The sequence below is a fragment of the Elephas maximus genome, chromosome 15, assembly GCF_024166365.1.
Source record: "Elephas maximus indicus isolate mEleMax1 chromosome 15, mEleMax1 primary haplotype, whole genome shotgun sequence".
NCBI lineage: Eukaryota > Metazoa > Chordata > Mammalia > Proboscidea > Elephantidae > Elephas > Elephas maximus.
Window position 1 is genome coordinate 85,923,081 of NC_064833.1, and position 9,502 is coordinate 85,932,582.

Here is a 9,502-nt window from a genome sequence, read left to right on the forward strand (position 1 = left end):
CCCTGAGTCTGCAGGGCCCCCACCTGCTACTAGTCCAGTTGGCTTATGGAGGGGTGCCCTTGGGAGTACTGTTGAGACCCAGTGCTGGGCAGGGCCTGTGCTGGTGGGGGTCCCACCCTCTTGTGAGGGCTGGACTGAGAGCAACATGGTGTTTTCCTTTCTGAGGGGCCTGAGGTCTTGTCCTCTGGCCCTGCGCCCCCACGGTAACCAAAGGCAGGATGGGGAGGGAACAGGAGCCTCTTTGCCGCTTCCTCCATGGGCCCCTTGCCCAGGCATGCTGCCATGCCCCAGGACCCTCTTCCTATTTGCTCCCCTGTCCCCTCAGGCAGCTCTCTGTCACCTCTCCTTCCCACTTGGCTGCCTCAACTCTGAGCCCCTCACCCTGGCCCCTCTTCTTGACCTTCCTTCTGAGCCAGGGCCCTGGGGCTTGGGGAGCCCTCTTGCTCTTGGTAGGAGCATTACAACTCCTGTGCCTGCTGGGGTGGCATGGGGCATGGCGGGAGAGGCCTGGGTCAGGCTGGAGAACCACTGCATCCGTGTGGTGTCTGCTGGGCCGGAGACTGGACTGTGGAGAGACACCCCAACCTCCCAGGAGTGACAGGGCTGAGCTGGAGTGTGTCTGGTTCCTCCTCCTGTCCCTTTAGAGATATATGTTGCTGTGAATCTTGTATCATTAGTTCCTTCTGGAGCCCATCTCTGTGCCCTGTGCGGACACTCTCACTTCAGTTCACCCTGCTGGGTCTGCTCCCCCTTTCCTCTGTCCCTGGGGATTGCATGTGCTCAGCAGTGCACCTTCCAGCCCGTGTCCATGGGGATAATGAGACCCACATCCAAGGTCTATTTGAAGGATATCTGAGGATTAAATAAGGAGCCTTTGTGGCGCAGTGGTTAAAGCACTTGACTGCTAACCAAAAGATTGGCGTTTAGAGCCCACCAGCCACTCCACAGGAGAAAGAAGTGGCAGTCTGCTTCCATAAAGATTTATAGCCTTGGAAGCCCTGTGGGGTAGTTCTACTCTGTCCTGTACGGTTGCTATGCATCAGAATCAACTCAATAGCAGTGGGTTTTTTTTTTTTTTTTTTAATTTTTATTGTGCTTTAAGTGAAAGTTAACAAATCAAGTCGGTCTCTCACAGAAAAACTTATATACACCTTGCTACATACTCCCAATTGCTCTCCCCCTGATGAGACAGCCCGCTCCCTCCCCTCCACTCTCTCTTTTCATGTCCATTTCACCAGCTTCTAACCCCCTCTATCCTCTCATCTCCCCTCCAGGGAGGAGATACCAACATAGTCTCAAGTGCCCACCTGATCCAAGAAGCTCACTCCTCACCAGCATCCCTCTTCAACCCATTGTCCAGTCCAATCCCTGTCTGAAAAGTTGGCTTTGGGAATGGTTCCTGTCCTGGGCCAACAGACGGTCTTGGGGCCATGACCACTGGGGTCCTTCTAGTCTCAGTCAGACCATTAAGTCTGGTCTTCTTATGAGAATTTGGGGTCTGCATCCCACTGCTCTCCTGCTCCCTCAGGGGTTCTCTGTTGTGTTCCCTGTCAGGGCAGTCATCGGTTGTAGTCGGGCACCATCTAGTTCTTCTGGTCTCAGGCTGATGTAGTCTCTGGTTTATGTGGCCCTTTCTGTCTCTTGAGCTCCTAATTGCCTTGTGTCCTTGGTATTCTTCTTTCTCCTTTGGTCCAGGTGGGTTGAGACCAATTGATGCATTTTAGATGGCCGCAGTGGGTTGGTTTTCGAGGATTAAATGAGATCTTCTAACTCTTAGCACAGCGCCCTCTAGCTCATGCACTAACTCACTGCGGTCAGGTCAATTCTGACTCATGGCAACCCTGTGTGTTAGAGTAGAACTGCTCAGTAGGGTTTTCTTGGCTGTAGTATTTGTATAAGCAGTTTGCCAGGCCTTTCTTCTGCAGAGCCACTGGGTGAGTTTGAACCACCAAACAACCTTCAGGGAATCAGCCAATCACAGACCGCTTGCACCCAGGGACATTAGCTCATGCACTAAGGGCTCCATAAACCTCAGCTGTTACTGTTACTTCTGGGTTGCAGCTCACTGGGAGCACTTTAGGTACCTGTGCCAGCCCTCAGTGGGTCATCATCCCTGTCCTTCCAGGGCTGCCTTCATGCCCATATCTGAGCTGCAATAAAGTTCACATTTGTCCTTGGGGGAGCTCAGGTTCTGCCCACTTGGGAAATGGAGCTAGGAGCTGGGGAATGGGTTGCAGGACTTCTCTCCAACCCCATCTTCATTCATCTGCTGGTTTGTTCACAGATAACTGGGCTGGAGAAGCAGCAGAAACAGAGGGAATGTCCTGTGTGCACAAGCCTAAAGTCAGGTGTCAGGGTGCTAAGGGCCATAAAAAAAACAAAAACAAAACTAGTTGCAATAAAGTCGATTCCAACTCATACTGACCCTATAGAACAAAGTAACAGTGCCAGAGGGGTTCCCCCTTCTAGCACTAGGCTCTCTCTCCTGCTTTCCTTGTTGTGATATTTTTCAGGGGTACAATTAAGAGATGTTGCACAACTGACAGACAGAGAGAGAGAATAGAGGCTGAGTAGGGAACACTTGCCTACTGACATCCTCAAGTAGATGGAACAGATGTACTTGGCCTGCTGACCCACTGCGGTGAAACTCTCAACATCAATCGGAGGGTTCATCTCTCTGAAGCTATCTCCCTGGGTGTGCTGAATTCCTGTGTCCAGAGTCTGAAGTGACTGCTAAGTCTCATAGGACAACAAGAAGGGCCCTTCTTGGACAACAGGAAGGGCGGGCCATGGGCTCCCTACTGGCTTAATACCTCTGACCTTGCCCCACAGGAAGCTCCACCCACTGCTTCCAGAAGCTGTCTCCATGGTGATTGTAAATAAGCCTTAGCCCCACCCACAGCCTACCCTCCCCTCACAGCCCACATGTAATCATCTGGGACTTTAAGCATTAGGGCCATTACCTGGGGCAGATCACAGCCAAGGTCAGCATGAGCTTCGATATCTATGGACCTGTGGCACTGCTGTTAGTGCTTCACTGGTCACTTGCAGACTTAGGTAGTGGGTGGAGGCAGAATCAGAGCTGGAGTGCACACATTCACAGGAGCACACGCCAAAGACCAGGGATGGTGCCAAGAGCCATAGAGCGCCACAGCCAGCCAGACCTGGGGCTCCAGCCTCCTGACTGCACATATGAAATAGTCACCATATTCCCATATCAACACTCCTCAGGCTTCCAGGTGCACAGAATTTTTGTTCCTGGCTTCCAGCAGCTCACACACGTACAATATGCCATGGGAGACTGTGGAGAAGCCGATGGCAAAAAAAGCCGATCGGGTGTTTCACTTAACTTGAAAGTCCTGCCGGGCCAGTCCTGCCCTCGGCTGAGTGGCCTGCTGTGGGCCCTCGGTGGATGTGGCATTCATCTAGAAAGGCAGAGTTTGTGGGTATGTGCCAGGTGCATGCTGAGAAGATGAAATGGTGGAGACCAGATTGTGATCTCCATACCCAGGAGAGGCCTCTTAAGAATATGTGTGAATTTATTTTGCCTAGTTCATTCATCTAGATACTCTGGTGGCATAGTGGTTAACAGCTATGGCTGCTAACCAAAAGGTTGGCAGTTTGAATCCACCAGGTGCTCCTTTGAAACCCTACGAGGCCGATCTACTCTGTCTTATATGCTCCCTATGAGTCTAAATCAACTTAATGGCAACGGTTTTTTCTTTTTTTTTTGGTTAGTCCACCTGAAGGGGTTTCTGGGTACAAAGTCGCAGCAGAAGGAGCTGACATTGGAAGGGCTCCCAGCCACTCACAAGCTCCTCCTGGCCAGGGCCTGCCCCTGGTGTAATGGGCTTCCTCCTGGCCATCCCCGTCTGATGAAGAGCCACTGGACTATTTATGAAGAGACCTAGGGGTCCATGCTCAGCTCTGCCATCAGACTTCAGATCCTGAAGGCCATCCAGATGGACAATTATACTCTGCCCACGGGCAACCAATACCGCCACAGGCGCTTCCAACACTAGGCTCTCTCTCCTGCTCTCCTTGTTGCAATATTTTTAAGGAATACAATTTAGAGATGTCACACGCCGACACAGAAAGAAAGAGACAGAGGCTGAGTAGGCACCACTTGCCTACTGACTTCCTCAAATAAGTGGAAAAGAGGTACCTGAGCTGATGACCCAGTGCACTGAAATTTCCGACATCAGTTGGGAGGGTTACCTTCTGCAAAGGTATCTCCCTAGATGTGCTGAATTTCTGTACCCAGAGCCTAAAATAGCTGCTAAGTCTCATAGGCCAACAAGAAGTCCCTGTGGAATTGCCCAAGCTGACCATGTATTCTTCTATTGGCTGAATACCTATGACCCTGCCCCAACGGAAGCTCCACCCATGGCTTCCAGAGGCTGTCTCCATGGTGATGGTAAACAAGCCTCGGCCCGGCAAAGCCCACCGTATTCTGGCCTGCCTATCCTCACCCAGACTCTGAGTTGATCTGGAATAAAGACCGTCAGGACAAGGGTAATCATCAGGGACTACAAGCATCAGAGTCATTGCCGGGGGTAGATCATAGCCAAGTTAGCCCAAGCCTCAATATCTAGAGGCCTGTGGCACTGTAGACAAGTGCTACAATGGTCACCTAAGACTTAGATAACCAGTGGAGGCAGAATAGGAGTGATGGGAGGGGAGAGGTAGCTGGAGTGCACACATTCACAGAAGCACAGGCCAAAGACCAGAGATGGTGCCAGGAGTTCTAGAGACCCACAACCAGCTGGACCTGGGGCTTAAGACTCCCTACTGCACATGTGAAATAGTCACCCTGTCCTCATATCAACACTCCTCAGGCTCCCAGGGACACAGGATTTCCAGCCCTGGCTTTCAGGAGTGCCACAGGAGGCTGTGGTCAAGCCGATGGCAAAAAAAGACGAATGGGAGTTTCACTTGACTTGCCCAGCCTTACCCTTGGCTGAGTGGCCAGCTGCAGGCCCTAGGTGGATGTGCCATTCATCTAGAAAAGCAGAGTTTGTGGGTGCATACCAGGTGTGCTCTGAAAAGATGAAATAGTGGAGACCAGATTCTGATTTCCAGACCCAGGAGAGTCCTCTCACAGGTATGTGTGAATTATTTCTGTCCAGTCTGCTTGGACAGGATTATGGGAACAAAGTTTCATCAGAAGTAGAAGGCATTGGAGGAGCTCCCAGCCACATACAAGCTCCTCCTTGCCAGGGTCTATCCCTGGTGTCCTGGGCTTCCTCCTTGCCTTTCCTATCTGATGAAGAGCCACTAGACTATTTACGAATAGACCTAGGGGTCCAAGCCCCACTCCCCCATCAGACTTAAGATCTTGAAGACCACCCAGATGGGTGATCTATTATTCTCTGCCCATGGGTAACCAATACCAGCAGAGGGGTCCCCCTTCCAGCACTAAGCTCTCTCTCCTGCTCTTCTGTTGTGATATTTTTCATGAGTACAATTTAGAGATATCACACAACCGACAGAGACAGACAGAGAGAGAATAGAGGCTGTGGGGACCACTTGCCCACTGATGCCCTCAAGTAAGTAGAAAAGAGGTACCTGGCCTGCTGACCCAGTGCAACGAACCTCGCGACGTCTATAGAGGGGTTCCTCTCTCTGAAGCTATCTTCCTGGGTGTGCTGAATTCCTGTGGCCAGAGCCTGATGTGGCTCTAAGTCTCATAGGCCAACAAGAAGGACCCTGGAGAAACACCCAGGCTGGCCATGGGCTCTCTTATAGGCTTAATACCTCTGACCCTGCCCCAACGGAAGATCTGTCTACTGGTTCCGGAAGTTGTCTCCACAATGATGGTAAACAAACCTTAGCTTTGCCCACCTGACAGTATCCTGGCCTGCCTACCCTCACCTGGACCTCTGAGGTGATCTGGAATAAAGTCCATCATGGCCCATGTGTAATTATCTGGGACTTCAAGCATTGGAGAAACTCCCTGGGGCAGAACACAGCCAAGGTTACCCTGTGCTTCCACACCTAGAGACCCTTGGCACTGCTGTCAAGTGCTACAGTGGTCACATCTACACTTAGTTAACAGGTGGAGGAAGAATCAGAGGAAGAGAAATGTAGCTGGAGTGCACACATTCATGGGAACACAGGCCAAAAACCAAGGATGGAGCCAGAGTCACAAAGCACCACAGCCAGCCAGACTTGGGGCTCAAGGCTCCCTCCTGCACATGTGACACTAGTCATCCATATCCCCATATGAACACTCCTCAGGCCTCCAGGGGCACAGGCTTTCCGGCCTTGGCTTCCAGGAGCTCACACATAGGCAGTCTGCCAAGGGAGGCTGTGGACAAGCAGATGGCATAAAAAGACAAATAGGTGTTTCATTTGATTTGGCTGGTCCTGCCTTTGGCTGAGTGGTCTGCTGTGGGTTCTAGGTGGATATGGCATTCATCTATAAAGGCAGAGTTTCTGGGTGTGCCTCAGGTACATATTGAGAAGATGAAAAGGTGGAAACCAGAGTTTGATCTTGAGACCCAGGAGAGGCCTCTCACTGGTATGTGTGAATTTTTTCTGTCTAGTCCACTCGGAGGGGTTTCTGGGAACAAAGCCTCAGCTGAAGGAGCAAGGGCTAGAAGGGATCCCATCTGCGCACAAGTTCCACCAGGCCAGGATCCTCCCTGGTGTCCTGGGCTTCCTCCTTGCCTTTCCCTTCTGATGAAGAGCCACTGGACTATTTACAAAGAGACCTATGGGTCCACGCCCAAGTCCCCAGTCAGTCTCCAGACTCTGAAGACCAACCAGATGGGCGATCTACTATTCTCTACACATGGGCAGCCAATACTGCCGGAGGCATTCCCCCTTCCAGCTCTAGGCTTTCTCTACTGGCTCTCTTTGTTGTGATATTTCTCAGGAGTACAATTAATTGATATCACACAAATGACAGACAGAGAAAGAGAGGATAGAAGCTGCGTAGAGACCACTTGCCTACTGACATCCTCAAGTAAGTAGAAAAGAGGTACGTGGCCTGCTAACCCAGGGCCATGAATATCTCAACATCAGGGGCTCCCCTCTGCTAAGCTGTCTCGCTGGATGTGCTGAATTCCAGTGGCCAGAGCAAGAAGTTGCTGCAGAGTCTCATAAGCCAAGAGGAAAGGCCCAGAGAAACTGCCCAGGCTGGCCATAGGCTCACGTATGGGCTCAATACCTCTGACCCTGCCCTGTCAGAAGTTCAGCCCACTGCTTCCAGAGGCTGTCTCCATGGTGATGGTAAAGAAGCCTTAGCCCCACCCAACCTACAATATCCTGGCCTGCCTACCCTCACCCAGACCTCTGAGGTGACGTGGAATAAACTCCCACACGGATCAATTAAAATCATCTGGCACTTTAAGCATTGGAGAAATTCCCTGGGGCAGAACACAGCTGAGGTCAGCCTGAGCCTTGATATCTAGAGACGCTTGACACTGCCGTCAAGCGCTACAGTGGTCACATCAAGACTTAGATAGTGGGTGGAGGGAGAATCGAAGTGATGGGAAGAGAAATGTAGCTGGAGTGCACACATTCACAGAAGCACAGGCCAAAGGCCAAGGACAGTGCCAGGAGTCTTAGAGCCACATAGCCAGTTAGAACTGGGGCTCAACGCTCCCTCCAGCACATGTGACACTGGTCATCCATATCCCCGCATCAACACTCCTCAGGCCTCCGGGGGCACAGGATTTCTGGCCCTGGCTTCCAGGAGCTCACACATATGCAGTGTGCCACAGGTGGCTGTGTACCAGCAAACAGCAAAAAAAGATCAATGGGTTTTTCAGTTGACTTGCTTGGTCCTGCCCTTTGCTGAGTGGCACACTGTGGGCCCTAGGTGGATGTGGGATTCGTGCATAGAGGCAGAGTTTTTTGGGTGTGTGCTGAGTACTTGAAATGGTGGAGACCAGATTCTGATCTCAAGACCCAGGAAAGGTCTCTCACAGGTATCTGAATGTTTTCTGCCTAGTGCGCTTAGAGGAGTTTCTGGGAAAGAAAGTCTCAGCAGTTTGCCAACAAGCTCAACCTGCCCAGGGTCCTCTCCTGGTGTCCTGGGCTTCCTTGTTGCCTTGTTCCAACTGAAGAAGAGACACTGGATTATGTACAAAGAGACATAGGGGTCCACACTCAGCTCTTCCATCAGAATCCAAACTCTGAAGACCATCCAGATGGGTGACCTATTATTCTCTGCCCTTGGGCAACCAATACCTCCACAGCCATTCCCACTTCCAACTCTACACTCTCTCTCTTGCTCAGGAGTACAATTAAGGGATGTGGCACAACGGACAGAGGTGAGAGAGAGAATAGAGGCTGAGTGGGGACCACTTGCCTACTGACGTCCTCAAGTAAGTGGTTGGTACCTGGCCTGCTGATCCAGTGCAATGAACCTCTCGACATAAGGGGCTCCCCTCTGGGAAGCTTTTTCCCTGGGTGTGCTGAATTCCAGTAACCAGAGCCAGAAGTGCCTGCTAAGTCTCATAGTAAACAGGAAGGGCCCTAGGTTATCGACCAGTCTGGGCATTTGCTCTCCTGTTGGCTCAATACATCTGACCCCACCCCATCAGAAGCTCCACCATGCTGATGGACTCTTTGTTCCACTTAATTTTTGTGCTGAATTCTTTTTGTTTATGGATTTTCTTTTCATTTCTTTCATTATTGTTGATTTTGTGTCTTGCGAGCTTTTATGTTTTTCTTCTTTTAATTTTGATGGGTAGGTTTCTTAGCTTCCTTTGTGGTTACCTTGAAATTTGCCTTTATTATTCTAAGTTGAAACCAGTCTTTTATTTCTCCATACCGCCTTGACTTCCTCTCCATATTTAAGTTCTATCGGTATACCGATTTTTCCCTCTTTTTTGTTCTGACACTGTGGTCATTTACATATTCATATCTCTGGCTCCCTATTTTCAGTCAAGTAGCTTTATTTTTCAGAATTCCCTTATCTGGGTTGGTATCTGATTGATCTGTCCCGTGTCATAGTCTTGGATTGTTGTCTGGTGCTGTTGGTTCTTTAACCAGATGATTCCCTTCAATATTTTTTTATAATTTTGGTTTGGTTTTTACATATTCCCGTAATTTCTGTTTATCTGGCAGTGGCCTAATATCTCCATAGTATTAAGTGACAATTTTTCTGGATGTGTAATTCTTGGTTGGCAATTTTTGTCCTTCATGGCTTTATGTATGTCATCCCATTGCCTTCTCGCCTACATGTTTTCTGCTCAGTAATCAGAGCTTAGTCTTATTGGTTATACCTTGTAGGTTACTTTTTCATTTCTTTTTTAAAATCCCTAGCCACTCTCGGGATTCTTTCTTTGTATTTGGTTTTGGAACATTTGATAATGATATGTCTTGTTGACTTTCTTTTGGAATCTATCCTGTATGGGTTCATTGAACTTCTTGAATAGGTATCTTCTCATCTTTCATGATATTAGGAAAGTTTTCTGCCAGCAAATCTTTAACAATTCTCTCTGGGTTTTCCATTGCCCCCCTACACCTCCCTTTCTGGAAATTCAAT